The 24,442-nt window shown below is 37.1% G+C and overlaps 1 protein-coding gene across 5 annotated transcripts in view; it reads right to left on the bottom strand.

Annotated features, from left to right (window-relative positions):
• mwh (multiple wing hairs) overlaps positions 1-24,442 on the bottom strand; it is a 213,083-nt gene that overhangs the window by 31,389 nt on the left and 157,252 nt on the right. The window contains exon 1 of one of the 5 annotated variants that reach the window (XM_074088879.1): positions 8,478-8,498. The exons of the other annotated variants lie outside the window; for them this stretch is intronic. The gene's annotated coding sequence lies outside the window, so the exon portion shown is untranslated. Of the gene's footprint in view, positions 1-8,477; positions 8,499-24,442 lie in introns of those variants that run through there. 5 annotated transcript variants of the gene reach the window in all.

Here is a 24,442-nt window from a genome sequence, read left to right as displayed (position 1 = left end):
TACTCAAATCCCAGTTACAAAGAAACTGTTTTTGAATTTGGAACGAAACGTTCACTCCGGTAATTTATGAGGAACTGTTTCTCGAAAAAGTTTTAAGGAAAAAAACGACCAGCTCTATCAACAATTGAGTTCTCAGCCGGCAATGGTCACGCGCGCACTGTTTGTATTTTGGCGATTCCATTCAATGTTTGATGTTTTGTTTGCAGCGTAGCTTGCAATGAGCCCAAGCGGGAACACATCCAAGCGTTTCGATTTCTACAAACGCTAAGGTATCACAAAAACCTTTGTTTAAGAGTTGACGTCTTTCGGCTGATGATAATAATATACTCGTAGTACCTATAGGTTAACAGATAATATAGTCTTTAACTTGACCTGAGTATTTATCGATATCCCTAATCGACTCGACCTTAATCGCCCTCGGTACAGATTACCGTTGCCATTTGTGCCTGATATATAATATTACACTTATGGCCTGTTTTACCACTCTTTCATAAATTTTATATGACAAATAAATGTGACGCCGTCTATGTTTTTTGGAGATAACAAAGGTAAACATAGAGCAACAATACGAAAAAACAGTGAAGCAGTGAACTTGCTCGCAGAAGTCATGGCCGATGGGTTCAGAAGGTTCTCGAATGGCGTCCGCGGACCGGGAGACGAGCTGTCGGTAGGCCTCCAACAAGACGGAGCGACGACATGGTTAAGATCGCGGGATCGCGGGGGATACGGAAAGCATAAGCAAGACACCGGTCTGAGTGGAAAGCTTGACTGACATGATGAAGATGATGAGTGAAGCAGAAACAGCCTTAAAAATAATTGAGTCAGGCATTACTTTGCGGAGGTCTATATCAATGGACTATAAACACTAACTTTGTTAACCTGTGACCTTATGATAACTTCGTCTATGCAACAAATGTGTATGTAGCATGACGAACGGTTGTGTTACTCTGAGGACAAACGTTTCTTATAATTCGGTAACACTTCGTTACTCGTATTATAGTCAAAATACCATGAACGTGACTTATCACGCTAACACACTCGAGTAACGGGTAGTTGCGAGTAGTTCGTGATACGAGTGCCGGTACTATTTGTGATCAAGTGCGGGTAGTTCGAAGGACTCGCGCTGCTAGGCAGACCTGACACCCCACACTTCAGTCTACTCGTGACCACGGCCACTGTAATGTTGCCGAAACGTCGAGGAAAATATTTCTCGTGTGTGTTACCGCGATAAGTCCCGTTCGTGGTATTTTGACTATGAGGGAAAATCACGAAAGTTTAAAACGTTATACTTCGTTATTATCTTATATAGATCTCACTGTGAGGAAATGCAAGTTATAAAATCAGTGGCAACTTTCTGTCAATTTTGATGCTTGCAATAGGGTTGGCAGCGATTTAATTGCTTTAATTTGCATGATGTGAGCTCAGCGTAAGATTATAACGCAGTATCACCGAATTACCAAGTATCACCGAGTATGACCGATAAGCCAGGATTTGCTTAATTGCCTGTATAGGCAGTATAACAGCGCCTGTAATAGGTTACGGGACCGCTGGCTGAGACGAATGATCGCCGCGGTGGATCGCGAATTGATTGGTGTGCCCGTAAACTTAGATCACGACTATACTTCAGCTACTATTAAGGGTACCTCAAATGGAAAATCATCATCATCATCATCCCAGCCTATATACGTCCCACTGCTGGGCACAGGCCTCCTCTCAGAACAAGAGGGCTTGGGCCATAGTTCCCACGCGGGCCCAGTGCGGATTGGGAACTTCACACGCACCATTGAATTGCTTCTCACGTTTGTGCAGGTTTCCTCACGATGTTTTCCTTCACCGCAAAGCTCGTGGTAAATTTCAAATGTAATTCCGCACATGAATTTCGAAAAACTCAGAGGTGCAAGCCGGGGTTTGAACCCACGACCCTCTGCTTGAGAGGCGATAGGTCAAACCACTAGGCCACCACGGCTTTTAGGCCACCACGGCTGAAATTAAAAATAAAGAGCCCTATTACTTGTGGGATCACTTTGTTGTGTGCTTGTCAAGAAGCACAATCTAATTTCATTAGATAAAACCTTTGAGCATAAATATTTTTGTATAATATTTTATTTTTAATAGGCATTCCCCCCGGTTTTGTACACGTAAAACTGTATCTCAATCCAGGATTGGGATAAAAATTCCAGGATTTTACCAAATTTTCTTGGGAATTCCTAATAATTACATCTTGGGTTTCATTAAAGTTCCAAATAAAACACCCGCGTCAAATTTCATTCATTCGATTTCAATATTTTATCCCAACCCCGTGGAAATATCGGTATAAAAAGTAGCCCTGTATGTTATTCCAGACGTCCAACTACCTACATACAATTCATCCAAATGCGTCCAGCCGTTTTGGCATGAAGACCTAACAAACATAATTACAGACACACTAAAACTTTTGCATTTATAATATTAGTAGGATAGTAGGATTTAGCCAAGTTGCACAGCACATAGACTTGTGAATTCCTACCATGCTACAAAGTAAGACGACAGGGAAACCGCAGCTACAGAAAGCGGAATAAGTATAATTATATTTAGTGTCGTGTGTAAAATACAGTTCCTAGACGACAATTCACCGTTATTAGCGTAACCCCTCGACGGAGGCTTTATTTATGTGCTGGTAAGTAATCCGTAGTAGCGATTTGTTATTTGTACCACTAAGGATTGAACTAAGTTGAGTATTATCTAGAGACCTGGTTACAAGTGGTTTAAGCTATAAGAAATAGGCGAGAGAGATTCCAAACGTCAAACTGTGCTTTATCGAAAAAAAAATACGAAATAAATATTTTTTTCTCAAGTAAGTGAATTATTGTTATTCTTTTGAGAAAATAAAGATTTTTAAACCGGAACTCAGGCCTCGAAATTCATCATCATCATCATGTTAGTCGATAAACGTCCACTGCTCTGGACATAGGCCTCCCCCAAGGCTCTCCACTCAGACCAGTCTTGTGTTTTCCGCATCCACCGCGATCCCGCGATCTTAACCAGGTCGTCGCTCCATCTTGTTGGAGGCCTACCGACAGCTCGTCTCCCGGTCCGCGGGCCTCGAAATTGCCGCGAAATAATTCTTCGTTAACTTTCTTTACAAAAATAACAAGAGTGGCCTATAGAATCGATACCTGATATAATAACATCAGAAGCAAAGGCTGTGTTCTAAATATGTAAAATACCTTCACAAATTTTATGAAATGGCGGCCATTGATGAAAATGTAATCTTTCTTATAGGTAAAATTTAGTTTCACACATTGAATAGTTCAGTCCGGTCAGTTCAGTTTTTGTTAACTTCAATTAAATGTTTCAACTAATTTAAGTATTTTTTTAAATAGGTTTATATTTTCTCAAGAAAATATTTTTTTCCTTGTAGTCGAAATGAAAAGCAGTGCTTACATCTTAGCACGAGCATAGCGAAGTAATTCGCGAGGTAAAACACACACCTCAGAAAAAACACCAATATCACACTCGAATTATCGGCACCCTCGCTATTAAACAATCTACTATTATGTTTGGTTCAGTAATTCCAGATACATAATACGGTATTTGACTATTTCCTATATGTTTTATAAATTAAAGCTACACAATGCCTGTTATCGAATAGAGAAACAATTTTTAAGCTACCTTTACAAATAACAGTTATAAAGGTTTGAAATTCAAGATTAGACAGAGAAAATCATACTGGCATGTGACGTCACACGCCAGTACCGCCATCCATACTTGCTGCATAGAGAAAAGCGTTTGAGAAAGAGACAGGTATATAGATTTTTCAAAAAATCACTATAAATCCAATTTTCAACCGATTTCAGTTTTCTCTTCGCCAAATACTGTCTGTACATCTATATTTTCATAATAATATTAAGATATGGCAAATTCAGGAGTTGTCAAATACCGTATTGTCCGTGCTTACAGCAGACTAATAAATTTTACCCCTTTATTATATTCAAATATCAGTATAGGTCGTCAATTATTGATTCAATGCAAACAACGCAAGCTTCTTTCTCTCTTCACTTGCGTCCCTCGTGCGGCGCTCGCGGCGGCCCCGCTACCGGCGCAGGCGCAGACGGTGCCGTAATTTACTTATCCGGCCCGTTGCGCCCGCCGGCTGTTTCCAGATGCGAGGACGTCTGTTTGTGCTATCAGTTTTAATAATACACTTTATGAAGTGTTTTGCAGTAGTAAGTAATTTCGTAGGATCCGGGAATATACTTCGTAAGTTAAAGGAAAATACTTACTTACAATACAATACAATACAAGGACTCTTTATTGTACACCAGACATAGTAAGCGATACAGAAAACAGATACACAGAAAAAAATATTACAAGGTGAGCAATACCACCACCACCACCACTTACCACTTACCATAGATTTATACGTTAAAAAAAACATCACTAGGATAATGGTGTTCAGAAACACCTGATAATGGTGATTTTTTCACCGGCGAGGCGAAACGAGAATTGAAATTTGTATGCATTCTCGCGCGCCCGCCGCGAGCCGCCGCGGGCCGCCGCGGGCGCTGCCATACAAATTTCAATTCTCGTCTCGCCTCGTCTCGTCTAGCCTCGCCGGTGGAAAACCACCTTAACACTTGCTTTGGAAAAAATATGGTACTTAGAAATAAATGAATTTGATGAAACAACTTTAACACAGACGCAAACAATGAATTGACCAAGTCTGAGTCGGTCTCGAGCACCAAAGGTTACGAAGAAATAAAAATATTAATGATCTTTTCGATTTGTATCCACCGTACGTTATGGCAACTTACATGAGATAACTATACTATTTAGCTCTGTCCTTAGTAATACGTGTACAGTGGGCTAGAAAGAAAAGCAAATCAGCCAGTTGAGTGCAGTAGGGTCATCACAAGAATCTTTTCTTACAGCTGACTATATTATTTTTACGATAATTTTGTTTGTTCTCAATTTCTAGATTTTTTTCTAACCTATTAAAGTGTTCCTTGCTGGAAAAATATCTCTTCTTCCCACTACTCATCGCTGTCTAGAGCAAATAAATGCTTGCCGCATAAAGTTAAAATAAATTCAAGCAATAAATAGAGAGATGTCATTTCGAGACCTAAAACAAATAAACTACTACCAAGAATTTGAAAGCTTCTCTCACAAACTATGTAGGTATGATATAACTATGTTTACGCAGTTTTCATAATTTTCCATGATAAAAACTGGTTCATTGATATATCACAGCATCCAACCGTGACTCAATCGATACGGATGTTACTCAACAAAATCGACACTTTCTTCGAGTTGATCTCGATTTTTTTTACATAATCGATTAGAATACTCGATTCACGCAAGTAAAGCACGATCGGAAGTAGTTTGTAATTCAGTAATAGAATCGGAAGGATTATTTTTTATGACTTTAATGGATTCATATCGGTGTTAATTGCTATGAGTAACTAAATAAAAAATAAAGTTAACAAAACGTAAAGAGAACGCAACAGCAAGAGGAGTAGTATAGTGTGCTAGTTAGAAATCTTGTGAAGTTTTTGAAAAAGAAGTAACTTATTAAATATTATTTTTCAAAACCTATGCAACTTTGTGCAGAATTTTTAGAAATTCAAAAGTAAGATGATATTTTAACCTTATAGGTTGCATAAATTTTGCCAAATTAAGGATAGGGAAAAATACATAACGTTGGACTTTCAGTTTCAAATTCCAACTAGTTATTTTTTAGCAAGTATGTCAAATACTGATGGTTCAACCTTGAGCTAGATTCTTCCTAATTCGTTCGGATTTCTACCATCTTAATCGCTCATCTTGGCACCCAGCAGCAGTGCTAGTACAATGTGTTCTGATGAGAAGAGTATAACGTTCGGAGAAATTACCAGCACAAGAGGTATTCAATCTTTACATGGACTTTCAATTCAACTTGAATAAATTTAGATTTCATATACCTATGTACATCTATGTGATCAAGTTGATCTTCGCAGGGCGGCTGGCAAGAGCTGGATGAGAGTAGCCGAGGATCGTGCTCAGTGGCGTGCCATGGGAGAGGCCTATGTCCAGCAATGGACGAACATAGGCTAATGATGATGATGATGATGATGTACATCATAATTGTTGATCATCATCATCATCATCATGTCAGCCGAAAGACGTCCACTGCTGGACATAGGTCTCCCCCAAGGCTCTCCACGCAGACCGGTCTTGTGATTTTCGTATCTACCGCGATCCTGCGATCTTAACCAGCAATGGTTAATGGTTGATGTAAGCAATTAATTAAATAGCAGTATGATCTTGCCACTGCACTGTTCCAGTGGAAGTCTGCAACATAGAATGAATTTAGTAGTGCTTAGATTCGCCATTAAAAATTTCTCTTACCTTCTAAACATTTCGAATCTACTTTCAACAAAATTACCGTCTATTAATGCAGACCAGCGAAACATTACCTATGTGATGTACAACTTTCGTTTTGGATTGGAGGTCTGCATAAATTTGTCGATAACAGGAGTTAGGAAAAGATGTGATTTTCTGCGGTCGATCGAGATAATCTTAGGATGTCGATATCTCAGTTTTGCATGAATGAAAGTGTGTCAATAGCTTTATAGGCCAGCGAAGACTATGTGTGACTGGAAGTGCAGCAGTTGTTTTTTTTAAGGTGCTATAAACATGAGCACAGCCAAACGAATTAGGTTGTTGAAGTGACAATGGGCAGGCCATATAGCACGGAGAACGGATGGCCGTTGGGGCCGACAAGTTCTCCGAAAGACCGCGGAGCGGCAAGCATAGCGTAGGACGTCCACCAACGAGATGAACGGATGACCTGGCTAAAGCTGCAGGTTCTAGGTGGATCTAAGCCGCTTCCAATCGAAGCAACTGTAGGTCTATGGTGGAACGCCTATGTCCAACAGTGGACGTCCTATAGCTGATACGATGATGATAATGATGATCAAACTTGAGTATTCAGTTGTAAAAGAACATCGCCGGTTTTAAATTTGACGAACTGAGCAAGAAATAGAGCCAAGCATAGAGCCAAACATTGCTACGAATATTTACATGGTTATTATAGGGAACGCTCTAGTTCTAGTATGTAAATGCTCGTCAAAAGTTTTATTAAGAAAGAAATTTATTTACCAAAATTTGGCACAACAAACAAAAAAATATATAGCTAAAAAACAGAAAGCCTTAATAACCTTATATATTAAACAAGAAGGAAGAGGAGAAAAGAATCATTGTGCCAAAAGAAGTAACAAGGGCCACACTCAGCGAATTACCACAGCAAGCCGCAGCGCTGGTTTTCAGTATGACCCTTTATTATTCACCATTTCACGATGACGTCGGACGCAAATTTACTATCGTTTCCCTTAAATACTCGCTAGAATGCTTGCTAACACGCTTCTATTTATTTTGTTTACCTAATGTTCATAACAAGTGAATGCTTATCAACATCCCTATACATAGCGTATTTTCACTTTAACCGCCAGTAAAGAGGAGTGTATAAACCGCGCAATGGAAAGAGAATTTGCTCGCGCCGCCGCATGCGCATATCAGTGGCTGGGTCATAAAATTGCCAAGCAATAACGATTCGTTTCCAATCGGTCAGGCTGTGTAACAAAAAAATTACTGCAGTTCTCGTAGATTGAAAGTTGAGTTATTTGTAGGTAATATGGGTTTTTAGGATAAGAGTAAGTTAGTTTTAGTTCTATTTTCTTTCTTTATATTTATTGATTATTGTATTTATATACCTTGTCTAATAAACTGTAACAGACCAATTGAAAGCTCGAGGTATTTTACTATTTCTGAACACTATTTCAACCGACAGGTGAATATTTGATGGTTTTAACCGCAAGGGACAAAAAAAAATTGTTGAGTGAGGTGTACCATCAGCCTATCAATTTTTAAACAAGTTCCAATCAAAATAATGAATATGTCGCTAAAGTCGAACTTTCAAGTTGACAGACACGTCTATTGGCATTATTGTTTTATGACGTGCAAACGATTATCAACTTTAAGGTGGTAGACCACATATTTGGCTGATGGTACCTAATGCCGTATAAAACGCTGTTAAATAGATTTTAGCACGTGGTTAAAGTTGCATTTTTCGGAATTGACGCAACTTTGTTAAGCTTTGAAGCTGGTCTGCTATTTAAAACTACGGCATCTGCACCAAAAGGGATAAGTTCGCCTTTGTACATATATATATATAATATATATATATATATATATATATATAATATATATATATATATATATACCTATATATGTCAATTGTGTTTGTTTACTTATTTTGTACAATAAAGAGTTTACATACATACAAATCTATGTGTCTTGATCCTAGCGGTTGAGATTTCAACATTTTATCCCGATCAGGCGGAAACATCGATATAAAAAGTAGCCTATGTTTTATTTCCATACATCCAGCTATATACTTAAATACCAAATTTTATTTAATTATGTCCAGCCGTTTTAGCAAGGAGTAACAGCAAACATACGATACATAGGTAGAGCCACCAGCACCAATATCTGAAACAACAAGCGTGCATAAATATCTGATAAGACTCTATTTCTAGGGCCGGAAGCACGTGTCAGATATTTTTGCACGCTCCGCTGTGGCAGATATTAATGCTGGTGACTGTACTCACAAACTTTCGCATTTATAATTTTCCAACACGACTGCGAATGCGCGATCCAAATAAAAAAAAACAATGTAGCATTAAAAACAGATACTCTTAAAAGTACAGTTTAAAAAAAAACAACAACAATGGCATGTTTGTTTTCTTTCTCATAGTCCGTCGACTCAATGTCAACTTAGTATGGAAATTTATGTGTAACTTATTCACTACAAGTCGTACACGTAAAAAAAGTTCATTTAAATTTGATTGAACTGTCGGCTTGTCAGTTGTTACTGTCATAACGTGGTAATAAATATAATGATTTATTTAAAAGCTTGTTCTGAGTAACGCCTCTACTTTACCTATATAGATCCTTCATTGAAGTGTACTGGCCGCTAAAGTTTGAACTGCCGCGTAACTAAACACTATTTGTTTTTAATTACAGAACGTTTACTACGCGAAATAAAAAAAAAATGTTTTCGGGGACGAACAATTGATTCAGCTTGGTCATATCTCTGGGAAAATGTATGCTTTCCTATTTGGCAGAGGCTCTCTGTGACCGAGTGTCAATACGAACTTGTCAAGTTATACTTAGTGTAAGTACCTAAATATAAATGTTGGTAACAACTGAAGACAGCTGTTAAAATTCAATATGGGTAGGTATACTGTTTCTGTGAAATTCGTTGGTGGCATTCTGGATAGCGCGTGGGAATTTAAAACACGCTATTGTTTTTAAAATGACCTCACTAGTGATGTGGCAAGTCAATATCGACATCAATGTTCCGTTTCTTGTAATAATACGCGTCCCTTACTGTGTAGCTTTGTGGCACTACATAAAAATACAGGCATTCTTTAAATGCATAATAAAATTGTATGTATATAATTTTTTTATTACAATTTAATTTCATTCAGTTCACGCAAGGTCTTCAGAGAATGATGTTCTATTTGCATAGCATGCTTTGCTATATTTAGGGCCAGATATGTTAACTGTATTACAGACCCACCAAGGTTTGGAGTTGTGATACGTAGCTCCTAAGCATGTCAATAGTATACATTAAAAACATTATTGAAAAAAACTGATTCACTGTTGTCTCCTTTGTCATGGGACAGAATAACAAGACATAAAAAGTTGATTGACCCTTTAAAGATTTTTTATTTATCGACATTAAAACTGTTGGCACGTCACTATCGTCACAAATCAAGGACCTCTGGCAATTTATGATGATGACTGTAGCCATTTATGTCTCCATTTTGAGTGACAATACTGTATTTATTTACAATTTGGTAGAAGTCTGTAGTTAAATAGCATTGGTTAGCATCCGACATTGTACATTTTGTTTAAACGTATATTGGTTTGACTTTGCAGTTGAAGCAAAATATTTTTAATAAAGTATGTATGGAGTAAAGTTAATGTCCCATTGCTTGACATGCTAGTGCCCAATAGATGGCATCTTGCTGTCACTTCTATTGCTTATGCCAATTGAAGGTGGCTACTATTAAATAAGACAGTGATCAGTACTCGAACGTTTATCTTATCTCGCTAATTAAAAATAAGAATAAGTAAGCATAAAAGAAGAATACCAATTGGCAGAAAAAAAAAATCAAAATGCACGGGTACAGGTACGTAAGAAACGATTTAGGCATGAAATTGACGAAGGAAATTTCGGGTCACTGCCATTTATAAGGTGTGTAAAAGTGAACCTTTATTTTTGCTCGTAATTATATGTCGAGAAAATTACCAGTATTTTCAGTACCTATTATAAAACAATATTAATAAAATGGTGTATTAAATAATAAATTTTATAATATATAAGTACTTTATAAAAAAAAATTACATGTCAAACAGAAATTAAAAATGCAGTGAAGGTAAAAAAAACCTAATTCTTTTACAATCTATCTGTCAGTGTCTACTATCTATCTTTACTTACATAACGTATTTTATTTATCTCGTAAATTTATAATTGCTCTCGTTATGAGAAAAAATGACTTATAGTTATAACAATACAGGATGCGTGTTGGATAGACAATAAATTAAAAGGAAATAAGCCACAATATATTCCAAGCTGTATTTCACGGGTCCGCTTCAACCTAACCCTTAGTTTACAACTACAGTGACAAGGTAGTCTCCGATCTCGGTCATTTCAAAAGTGTGAGAACGTATCTTTGTATTTTTGACCAATTTCAACAGATATTAAATTATAAACGCCAAACAAATATTTACCCCCTATTTCACCATCCATAGATTAAATTTATCCGTCAAATAAAATTAATTAACCTACAGAGTGTTCGTTTTATTATATATTCAGTGCAGTAAGTGGTCACGGCTTTTGAATGAATAGTGATGACAATTACTGTCGTCACCGTTTGTCTAAAAATTTTAATTTTCACTTTAACTTAATAATATTCTTAAAGAGATATCCCATAATATTAAATGATTTAAATGTTATAACTAATGAGTCTCTAGAATAAGTTTTTACAAACAAAACAGGTCGATTGCGTTGGGAAATTAGCAGGGCCTAAACCGGCATTTGTAATTATCGTTGAAAGAATATTCCTGTGGTTGAAAACTTTATTTACAAAATAGGATGGAAAACAAGTAACTTGGCTACCTAATGGCAAGTGAGTTACAATTACCCACCCGCAGTGTCCGACAGAAGATTGCCGGAACGTTGTCAGCGTAGAAGGCTTCAAATACCTGCTAATATAACCATATATGCCATATAATAATTCGACGACCAGATGGCCTAGTGGTTAGAGAACCTGACTACGAAGCTTGAGGTCCCGGGTTCGATTCCCGTGTCGGGGCAGATATTTGTATGACAAATACGAATGTTTGTTCTCGGGTCTTGGGTGTTTAATATGTATTTAAGTATGTTTCTATATCTATTTAATTATATTTATCCGTTGCTTAGTATCCATAAAACAAGCTTTGCTAAGCTTACTTTGGGACGAGGCCAATTGGTGTGAATTATCCCGTGATATTTATTTATTTATAATTTCACTAGCTATCTTTCTCAACGCCGGAACACAGCAGCGCAAACATTACTGGCAGCAGGATGAGCGAGTAAGCTGGTGGTAGCAATCTGGACGGTCCATGTACAAATACCTACAGCCCCATTCTACATAAATCCATTACATGTTGTCAACGTTCTATGATGCGACTCAGCGATAAAAAAATACAAGATCACAAGCCTCATTCGGTTGATGTGACCCTGTATTTTAGCGTAGATCGCAAAGTTAATAAGTTAGGTGCTCGTAAATTGCTAAAACTTTTTTCCCATGAGCTAACCACGCGATTAGACGCATTATCATATGAATCGATCGGGACCAGAGGCTCTCAAAGTCTTCGTACATCAATTAATGGCCGTTGATCATAAACTTGGAATTTCCGGAGGAATTACTCAAGTTGGCTTGATGTTATTAAAATCAGTTTTTTTGTTTGTCCAGTAAAAAAAAATCTTTTTGATCCCAAGCACTAGTTTGCAAGTCTAACGCTGTTACCGCGTGGGAATATAACTCATGTCGGCGATATTGAATTTACCGATATTATTGCACAAAATAAACTTAAATAAAAATACACGAATACTCAGGAACATGCGTTTTTCTAGAGAAACATCTAGCCAGAACAATTTTTCGCCCCCAAAAGCTCCACATAAAAAGGGTTTAGCAGGCTAAGGAAGGACATGTGGCCCCTTTGAGGAATAGTTGAATTGTGAATGTCAATTGTTTGTCGCCTCTTACTAGTAATCACTCAACTTTAGCCCTCTATCTTGAACTGTACAGAGAAATGTCACAAATATGTTACCTAACAATTTTTTCAAACTGTTGAACTAATTACGTAACAACATGATTTCCTATGAAATTTTGTTGAAATCCTAGAGCGCTCGAGATCCCTGTCAAGAAAATATATATAGAATGAATTGCTCGTTGAAAATTCGATTACTATCTCAATACCTTGAAACGAGAATTCATTATAAATATCAAATATAATATCATGGACTTGAACAATTCCTAGTCCCAAACTAAGCCCAAAGCTTGTACTATGATACTAGGCACGGATAAACATACTTATTAAATAAATACTACTTAAATACATATAAACATCCAAGACCCGAGAACAAATATTCTGTTATTCACAAGAATATCTGCCCCGCCGGAATCCGAACCCCGGGACCTCAAGCTTCGTATCAGTGCTATCACTTGGCCATCCGGTCGAATTAAAATATATAAATATATTTCGGGGATCTCAAACGCTCCAATGATTTCGATTAAATTTGTAGGTGAGTTTTTTAAACAATCTCACATGTATCAGGACAAGCATTTGTCAAAGTTGAGCACCGTATCTCAAACGGCCGCCTACCCTCATTGTGTGCCAGCTAGCTGGTGTTAATACCCGTAACATAGTGCGTCCACACCCCATTATAGAGAAAGGAAGTGATACAATCATACATATCCAGGACTAGGGTACCAAGGACAGTTAATGGTAAGATCACATCGTGAAATTCAGCAGCTTTGTTCATAGATGGAGAAGGATAAGTAATTTAATGCTTAGATAGTTTATTACACGTGCCGAATATATGCATTATATGTTGTTTACTTTCGAAGTTTAATACGTATACTTTTTATCTGTAATTTTTTACCAAAATTTTATCCCTACAGGTTGGTCCAAGATTTGCTTTAGGTCAATTGGAGTACGTCCCATAATTTGTTTATTTTATTTGAATCAGTCGTCATTATTGGAAAAAGGTTCCATGGTGATTAATGATTCTATATGAAGTGATTGTACAGTCAACGTCATAAATAAGTGATCACTTTTGTACCTTGTCATTTTAACGTCATGTTTGAAAAGCCGTACGAAACTGTGTCTGGAAGCGACAAGGTACAAAAGTTATCACTTATTTTTTATGACGTTGATTGTACATGTACATAGCTATCGTCAAGTCATGGCCATGAATGCTTCTTGACAGCCACATGTGACCTTGTGAAAGCTAGTTCTGAATTGACGAAATGTTTTCTTCTTAATTTTACTTTCATAATGTGTTGATGACTATGATGATGACGGTGGATTTTCGGAAGCAACGTTACTACACAAGTACTTACTACTACGAGTTTGTGAGTCAGTGAGTCAGCAATATTGAGTTACCAAAGAGGTTCTCTTGACAGATCGCTAGATGGCGTTATATCGTGAGGTTCATTTGAAGCTAGTCTTGCTGCAATTGGCTCATTTAGATATTTAACCAATCACAAATGTGACAATAATCTCAAAAAACATTAAATTTTAAAATCCATGTTTTATTTTACACTTTTTTGATATTTATGTGTAAACGTAGATTAAAAGTATTATAACATACATATATTTACATAGGCCTAATTATTAGCTTTCATTGATACCCATATTGTTACAATACAAAAAATTTTTTTCGTTCCTCCGCCATTTTTTTTCGCAGACGCCATATTGAAATATTATATAGCCTATGTCACTTCGACAGTTATGACGAATCCTCATATGTTAAAATCTGTCCAGCCGTTTAGGCTGCAGCGAGGCAAAGAAATGGAACCATACATACCACATACATACGCTCGAATCGAAAAACATAACAATGAACTAAAAAATTTCCTTGCTCACCCGCGACCTTTACGATAGCTAAGCTTATGCAAAATATGCGTGTTCATGAGTTCCTCCACCTCCACACTGTAAGAACACACACAAATCACACAAACCCATCTATCACCACCACCACCACTACACTGACGCGTTTCGAACTCAAACAAGCTCATCTTCAGAGTGACACAACCGTACACCATTTTCTTTTTTCATTACGCGGCCGATACGATTTCTGCATAGTGGTTACCAGACAATACACGCAATGAATATAGAACTCTCGCCGCATCGCTAAAATTGTGGCTGGGCCGGTGGGCCGCAATATGCGCAAGCGCTGCTATCGGGGCAGATAGATCCGTCAACGGCCGGCAACAAATCTATCTATACAGGCCCCTGAGTGCCTTAACAAGAACGAAAGCCGACAGTGCGGTAACCACAAAGGAGAATATTATTCAGGATTTCCTTCCTTTTCTTAGGATTGATAAATGTTTGCCGGTTTATTTTTCATCACCTTCATAAAAGAAGTATAGCGTGGAAAATAAGCAACCAGCAAAGAAAATATTTTTTGTTCCACTTGGTATTCATAACATAGTGCACATAATTATATTTAATGGCGTCCTGCTGATTCCCCCCTGTTTTCCCCCGTTTTAGGGTTAATTATCTAGGTTTAAATGCAATGTTCACCATGGCTGGGTGACTTGATTAAAGGCTGATATGATGATGATGATGGTGATGATAAATTTCAATGTCCTAGATCTTTGAGAATCCTGGAAACACTACTTCGGTGACCGGTTCCTAAGGAACCTACATATTATTCCTTTTATTGTGACTCGGGCAGCGATCTGTTAACTGTAACTGCTTCTGGGAGTAGATCTAAGGGTGTTACCAATCGATCGATCGATTATCTATTGATCCATTGATCACTATCGAACTTTCCTGGTTTCGTATTGTTTTTTCTTTCACAATAATTGTTGTTGGCGACAAAAATTTCGGAAATTCTTATAGTCACTGCGCACTGTCTTAAAAATATTCGGTAATAATAACCGTGTATGCTAACCACAGTGGTTAGTGTACAAGCAAGCACACGTCACGGATTGACGAAGACCTGGGGAGCTGGGAGCGTTTATTTTATTTTTTTGCGAGGTGTTCCAGTTGCAGTATTCTATATTGAATAACGTCAATTCGTAGTTAACACTACGCCTTTTGATCTATGTTAATCAATGGTTGAATTTATTACCTAGTTGACGTCGATCTATACATTCTGCTTCACTAAAGTATATCAAACTAATCGGTAAATCGTCAGACGACGCCATCAATCAATATAGTCGGCCATTTTTATTCATCTGTGCATCAATCTAATTACCGTGCCGCTATTACCGCAATAGTAATAGTGGCACGTTATTTATTTATACTTGAAACAGTTGAACGAGAATGGCTGCTATCTGTTTCCCAGATCTGTGCACTTTTAGTCTAATAACTATTAACTTTTGCAGGAAAAAAGTGAAAAAGTAATTAGACAGGTGCGGTGCACAGATGAAAGAAAATGTCGCAGTGAAATGGTTTGGTCGATGTCGATCGATATTTTCGACTAAACCAATCTACCGGGTGTGGCCTGTAATATAAGCAAATAATTAAAATATAGATCATTCTCCTCAAACTGAACAACATTAGGGCGACTTTTAAAAATAATTAGTTTTTTAATTTTTATTACACTTTTAAGTTTATTCGAAGAAGCAATGTAAAGTAAAATGCTTGATATTTGTAGCATGACAGGCAACGTCAGTTGGGTTATAGGATGGCGTACATTGATAGCAGTATTGAGTTTGTATGAAAAAAGGAAAATTCAGAGACTCCATTATTTTTAAAAGTCGCTCAACTAATGTTGTTCAGTTTACGAGGAAGATCTATGTTTTAATTTTTTGCTCGTATTACAGGCCACACCCGGTATGATCGGTTTGAAAGCACCCTGAGTGTGCGCTAAGGAAGTCACTCAGACGGGTCATTCGTAATGTGAAGTTATGTGACATACGGGTAACTGTCGAGGTTGGAATCCTATATTAATACCATCGGCTCTCCACGCGTAAACCGTTAGGTACATACGGGATTTTACGAAATTCCCGTTATACATTTTTAAATCGTTTACTAAGAAGTTTCAAATTATAAATGTATCGTATTATACTCGTAAGTTCTGACTTTTTTACCCATTCTTAGTTACAGTCCGAGCCGAGAGTTGAATGTTTTTTAATTTTGGAAATAATTTATATAAAAAAGTTTTCATTTAATTGAAAAAATTGTACTTCACGTAGTACATTGCGCAGTTATTCTTACAATTGATTTGTACTTTATGGAGTCACTAGGACTTACGCCCCCGTAAGTTGTGTGTTGTAACTGATCTATCTAAATTGAGTAAGAATACCTAAACGAAACGTCGAGGTAATTTTTACAATAAATAGTTCGTGATGAAGTCCCGAGAAATAAACGAGTATGAGTGAGAATCCTGAAAGTTCAAAACATATTTGCACATTAGGCTTCATGCCAAAATGTTTGGTTTGTTTTCACCCCAAAGCGATGTTTCATGTTTATGGAACCACAGCTTTCATACATTTCTTACTCTCTATGTTATAAATGATTATGATGCAAAGCCTTTTTAGGCATATCAGTGAAATTATGTAGCCGCGCTTTTAAGATAGCACTTTCTATATCAAATTTGTACATAATTATAAAATAAACGTTCCGTTAACTCAACCACATCCTTTTAAATCTTATGTCCTTGCGTTGTCACTGAGATTATAATGTAATTCACCTTTCTCTTGCAATAATCTGCCCAAAAGTAGCATTCTTGTTCATAAACAAGCATTTTACGAGAGAAAGGTTTGCTCTTTGAGGCAATAATAAAAAAAACTTGACATTTACGTACAGTTTACCATCGACACATCTCTTTCACCAAGAAACTATATCAAAAGACAATGCAAGTATCAATTGCACTGTGTACTATAATTTTAGAATTTTATTTTCATGATATCTCCATTCTAATTCTATCCTTCGACGTCGGGTAAAATAGAAAGAGACAGATTTTTTTTTTAAACAGTGTTAACTAACATTTGGTGGATTAATAAATATACACATAAAATCAGCGAGCCCACAGGAATTCTAGTCTTAAGTCGATCGTCGTCTAGATGCAGAGAGGGATGGTCGTCGCACAGACTCTCAACATCTCTATGTGAATTGTTCTGCACATTTTTTGACAACTAACTATTTGTGTGGCATTTGCATATTTTTCTGGGCAATAATTCGGTTCGAATTTTTTGTTGGCTGAACTTTTAAAATTTAAGAGGAATGCACTCATGCGTCACTCTAAAGTTTACTGAGTCCATAGACTACCGTTAATCATATACCATTAAAGCTGGCACTACGCTTCCTTGCCACGGGCGTCGTAAAAAAAGGAATAGAATATTTAATTAAACAAAAAAAACTTATCTTAGCCATTAAGGCTTTGTATGAACTATTATTTATTAGCGACGCCCGAGGCATACTATATCTAATATAAATTATAAAGTGAGGCAATTCAACAAGCGTGTGTCCATCATACACAATTATAATTTTACCGCAAATTTGTGACTTTCTAGTTTTCAATGTAAGTACATAGACATTTTATAAAAAAAGACATTTATTGTTTATAAAAAAAGCCATGTTAGTTATGACGATTAAAGATCTATCATCTATCTACTGTGATTACCTCGATTACCGAGGGTTTCATACAAATTTAAAACAAATAAATACCATGGGACACTTGATACCAATTTACCTTGTCCCAAACTAAGCAAAGCTTGCACTATGGTAAATAGGTAACGGATAAACATACTTATTTAGATAAATACATACTTAAATACAAATTAAAGTTGAAGTTTTTAATGTATAAATTTGCCAAGCGCGAAGATAACTCTGTTTTTTCATTAAATTTAAATTAATTAATTCTCTGAAAATTAATTATTTTTATTGTATTTTATAAAGCAAATTAATTCAACGAACTAGTGATAATTTTCTCCTATTCGACTCGCATTTCTCGATATTTTCGCAAATAAGATCTGAAAGATCGTTCCCCTGGCCTTGTACTATGAAGTACAAAATTCGAATTTCGTATCGTATCGTCCCGCTCACGCTAATATTATTTAATACGATAGTGAGCGGGACGGTACGATGTACGAACTTCGATTTTCCCCCTCTGATCCCGTGTCACGTGAGGACATGCGCACGCGTCAAGCAACTAACCCCATCCGGCTTCTGTTCCAAGCTTCCCCATTGAACGCATGAATTATACTTATCATTGGCTGCGGCGGCGCCATTCATAAACATTTGCGATGCAAACGCAGGCAGGATCTTAGTTTTGAAACGTTTATAATAGACACATTAGACGTATTGTTGATTTTCTATTTATAGATCCAACTATCCTGCTAATATTATAAATATAAAAGATAAAGGTAGGTACCTAATACCTACTCAACATAATCCGGCGATCGCTTAAGCTTTGGTTTCCTATGATCAGCGGTGCCGTCATAGCGGTGCCGTCTCTCTATAGCGGCGGTAATTGACACCGCTCTCTAGGAAACCGCGCCATTTTGTTTACATAGACAACGTTCTAGTGACGTCATTCACCGCTTATTACGGTCGCTATAATGACGGCACCGCTTGTCCTAGCAAACCAAAGCTTTACCAAAGCCCAACGGCATTACACGAGACGATGGCAAGAGGCCGGAAGGACGTCTTCGATTCCCGGAGACGGGGGTTGACGGTGTTTGGTCAGGGACGAAACCTGCATCGATACTAGCTCCGTCACACCGTCAAGGAACCACAAAATACAGTTAGCGCAGTGTCTGATCAGGGTCAGGTACGACAAACATTTTTATACCTGTCGGATTTGAGACCCTGGCTAGACAAAGTTGATTTGCTTTTTACACCCATTTGGGTCAGCGAGTATTGAATAGATATAGATCGATGTTGAATAACATTGTTGTGACATTACAAGGGAATAAAGACATGAATAAAATCGCAAAAACTATAAAGAGCATATTTGACATCGACATGACAGGCGCGTACAAGAAACTGGTCATTATGGATGAGTATGGGTTTGTAGTAACATTGTATTATACTTACGGAGTAGGCATCCATAAGAGAGTAGCGTGTCTGATTGACAGACAATGCACATCCTAAACCAATGGAGGTAGAGTTTTGAAATTTGGTAGTAACATACCTATATATGTTGTGATGACTAAGTCGTGGTATCTAGTGGTTTGACATTTATGATCTCTCAAGCACAGGGTCCTGGGTTCAAACCCGGGTTCGCAAAATCGAAGAATTTATGTGCGAGCTTACATTTCAATTTTATAATGAGCTTTTCGGTGAAGGAAATCATGACGGAGTATGTAGTTCACAATCTTTAATATGATCTAAATTCCTATCAAATCCTTTTAGAATGTAGTTAAATAGAAATCAGGATGTGATGTCGTGTAAGATTACGAGTAGTTATTCCTATATATTATTATGTTTATGCTGCTTAGATTAAATAGCTTACATGTAAACAACATCATACTTAAGATAAACAACACTTTCAAATCTGTTTACGCTTCTACGGAAGCCATAAAAATAATAAAGTTGTAATAAACATTACGAACGACATTCAATGAAAAACTTCCTAGATACTAACTATACGGGTTCTTACTCCACATAAAACTTTAATGGAAAGACTTACGATTAAAATCCTGGCTCATAAAACTTTAAATAATAAATTGAATTGAGTTCGCAGCGAAACAAAAACCGTATTTCTCGTGGATCTCAGTTAACGTATTGAAGTAATAAAACTTACGTTTTCATTGAAATGATTAGACATAACATAGACTAGACATTTTTCATTAAACAATATGATTGTGTTGATTTACTAAACTTTCGTTGTTTTACACTCATAAATCAAAAGCAAAAGTGAGAATTAATCAGGAGTCAAATATTGCTAAAATTACGACCTTTCGACCATATAGTAAATGAAGCACATGGCAGCGGTCTACTTACCGCTCAATTTCACGTTTCAGCCGTTTTACGAAGTCTATATTATTGTATAGTTCATAGACGATGGTGTTGGGTGAAAATCAGCGCTGGTTTAACGCTTTGCGTTACCTATGCTGAGTCAGTGTCCGATTCGCAGCCGCAAAGGCGATGACACACTCAATCTTTATCCTCCGTGTTGTCTATTAAGTCTATTTGTAGTATAGTACATTACTGCAGAGGCCATGAAGTAAGGGATTGATGGACGAGTTCGGATAAAGCGAGTCCAGCGATCCCTGTTCTGGCCGAGGTTTGTATAGTGCGAGGTTTGTTCCATTCATCTATCCATGCATGCACCCATCCATGCTTCCATCCATGCATCCATCCATGCATCCATCCATCCATGCATCGCATCGCATCGCAATATCTCAAATGCTTACAGAGTAGTGGTGGTTGGCTGTTTGTAATTTTTCCTTTGTCAGTTTAATTTTAGTAAGCAATTTTAAAAAGTTAGAGCAGCGGACAATAATGTATTTTCATACATACTTCATGGCCTAAGACAAGAAGTTATGTAGGGAGCCATAAATGAGAAACTTCATGTCTCCATTTCGTGACATTAACGCATACATTTCCGAGCATGTTTGAGAAAATATTGTTATGTCTTGTGTTGTCGTGAATAAATCCTTCTTTCTTTCATAGAGCCACTGGTATAGTATACCGGGTGTGGTCGGTAATACGAGCAAAAAATTAAAATATAGATCCTCGTCAAACTGAACAACATTTAGTTCAGCAACTTTTAAAAATAATGAACTCTTTGAATCTTCCTTTTTTCATACAAATTACATACTGCTATCAATTTATCATATCATCTTAGAACACAACTGGCGTCGCCTGTCACGCTACAAACATCAAGCATCTCGCTTTACATTGCTTCTTAGAATAAACTTAAAAGTGTAATAAAATTTAAAAAAAACTACTTTTAAAAATCGCTGAACTGTCGTTTAATTTGACGAGTTTGATCCATGTTTTAATTATTGGCTCATGTTACAGGCCACACCCGGTAGATATGCCATACTTCTTCAATGGGGCGAGAAGCGTGCAGTCGTACGTTCTGAGACGAGTCAACAATACACACAGTACGCACACGTGTAGTACAGTTAGATAACTGTGAACGTGTTGCTGCGAAATGTTTTAAGCACGTGCGAAGACGGTGGATTATTTTACTAAACTACAAACCCCTTTATATATAAACGCTGGCTGAGCTTATGTTAGTTGAAGCCGCTTTTGTCTTTTTCTATCACTTTGATTTCTGGTTTTGCCAGAAATAAACACAACATAAAAGTCGGCGGCGGTGATTGCTTCCCATCAGGTGGCCCGCATGCTTGTTCCCTCTTACGTAAAAAGGTGAATACCTATCAGCCAGCATACAAATTTTTGCATATTCGTGCCATTTTTTAAAAAATTATCATTTAATAGCTTTTATTTTTCAAACAAAAACATAAATAGTTCTTAAACCCAAATCAAATTGTGATTGCTTGCTAAATTTTACTATCTATATATGTTCTATTATTTATTCTGTGTTACTTATAATATGGATCCATGTCGGCTCACATAATTGTTGAAAACCGCACAATATAATGTTTGTCACAACGTTTTCTTTGTAACAGAAAAAAATCTACAGGTGACCATTTAATAATTTCTGGAAATTATACAGTTTCGGCCAGAAAAAAAATATGTCTAACAAAAGTTATGACTTTGAACTAACCTGGAATGTCAACATGATCCTTGTAACGAACAATTACTCAATTCCACACGGAATAATGAATTGATATTGGTACGCGATTCAGTTTCTTCAACTGTACTTTTTGTGAGGACTAGCTAGTGTGGGGGCGGGGGATTGGTTAGTCTTCATAAACGATACCACCTCCCCAAAATCGTTTGCCACCGTGTCCGAAACTTGCGATTTATGTTTAATGGTAAATAAGCAAAACAAGTTAGTGAATAATAAGTTTTGTCAGAATGATCTTGTGATTGCCTAAATTTATCGCTCGAAGTTCGTCTGATTGCTTGATTAGCACACAAAATATAAAATTTTATACTAATTGCAATTATGAACATCAAACTACCGTGAGACTCACTCATATTAAATATAATGACCCGGATAACTCACGTCTTAAATCGAGTTTAGCTCGACATGTTTCGGGCTAATCCGTAGCCCTTCGTCTTCGGAGCAACGCGACTCAGCGGCTGCTGCAACACGCGCACTGCGCGCCGCCGCTCTGCTCGCGCGAGCTAAACTCGATTTAAGACGTGAGTTATCCGGGTCATTATATTTAATTGCAATTAGTACAAATTTGTCACTTAAAAAATCAAACCTCTGCCATATGCAACACGTTTCGTCATCATTTAGCAGTCGCCGGTCGTCCTCAGCCAAAACTATTTCTCAAGTCGCTATGTTCCCATTTCAGTTATATATAATCATTAAATTTCCCAAACGCTCTTTAAAGCCAAAACTGATGACTTTGAAGCTGAATTCGAGTGCCATCCTTTGCACTTAGTACAATGCAATTGCAAAAGTGACACAATGACCCACATAACATTGTTTTCTGTACTTTCTGCAACGGTAAACAAAATCATAATAATGAATGAGTCATCTATGTAGACAACTACTTTATTATTCTAGTGGATTTGAACACGTGTTCAAAGCCACTAAAATAATAGAGTAGTGGTTAATTGATTTATTGAAAGATACGTCACCGGTTTTTCGGTAAAAAAATATATCTTAGTTTGGAGTCGAGCTCGCGCACGGCAGGGTTATGTGCGAATTTGTAGAAGGTATGGATGAATATTCAGATTTAACAGATCCCCTCTACTAAGCAAAAAGTATGTAGTGTGGAGTCATCTTATATTGAAATAGCATATACGTAAAAATGTATATAAAATACCCAGGTACTGCCTTTTCGCAACTTTTGATTTTGCAAACTCTAAAATTGTAATATTTCAGGATTTATTTCAGGGTCATCGTGTAGAATCCTTGAGGTTAGGCTAGTTTATAAAAATCCTGAAATATATAGTTTCAGAAATATTAAACAGTTGAGAAATTAAAAGTTGCGTAATGAAACACGTTGCCAAACGTTTTTCGCCGAAACATTAGTTAACCAAAAATAACATCTCAAGGGATTTCCTGAAATCCAAGGAATTCGATTTGTCAAGTGATAGCAGTCTTGAATAAGTCATCCCAGCCTATATACGTCCCACTGCTGGGCACAGGCCTCCTCTCAGAACAAGAGGGCTTGGGCCATGGTTCCCACGCGGCCCAGTGCGGATTGGGAACTTCACACGCACCATTGAATTGCTTCGCAGGTTTGTTGCAGGTTTCCTCACGATGTTTTCCTTCGCCGCAAAGCTCGTGGTAAATTTGAAATGTAATTCCGCACATGAATTTCGAAAAACTCAGAGGTGCGAGCCGGGGTTTGAACCCACGACCCTCTGCTTGAGAGGCGATAGGTCAAACCACTAGGCCACCACACGGCTTTTTGTGAATAAGTATTTAATATTAATTTCAGTTTGATACCTCCACGCGTTCCTGACAGACGGAGAGGCAAACAGATAGGTAGACGGACAGTATGTGGTAAAAACACTAAAAAATCATATTATTTAATTTTGGTTGTCATGGACTGCTACTGACAAAAAAGTCTATTTGGACCAAAATAACATAGTTTCCAAACATTCAGGTATTGTATGATCGACAACCAGTTCGAAAACATTTTAACTGTAACTCAGAGTTGAACATAACCACCCGCTCTAATAAAACAACTGATTGCGATGCTCTTCATATTTGAATACCGATCACCGAACATTGTACTTTCTAAAGCACAATTTGAATGTAATTTTAATTTCATATCGACAATTTGCGAATGTAGGCTTTTACTTAATGCTTTTTTAATTACAAAAAAGCTGGTAGCTTTTAATTGGCGAATTCGGCTGAGACTTGTAAATTTTGGTACTGGGCAGTTTATAAAATCATTATAATTACAACTTAACTACTCTTATCTCGCACCATAATCTAGTAGGTGTATAAAATTCTCGTGTACAATGGTTTGTGACCGAAACTCCCCCGAAATGGATTGGCCGATTTTTATGATTTTTTTTGTGTATATTTGGAAGGTCTGAGAATAGGACGTAAACTATTTGCATACTCTCTACGCGG

This window comes from Choristoneura fumiferana, chromosome 6 (assembly GCF_025370935.1).
Source record: "Choristoneura fumiferana chromosome 6, NRCan_CFum_1, whole genome shotgun sequence".
NCBI lineage: Eukaryota > Metazoa > Arthropoda > Insecta > Lepidoptera > Tortricidae > Choristoneura > Choristoneura fumiferana.
The sequence above is the reverse complement of the archived record's forward strand: the minus strand, read 5'-3'. Positions and strand labels throughout refer to the sequence as shown.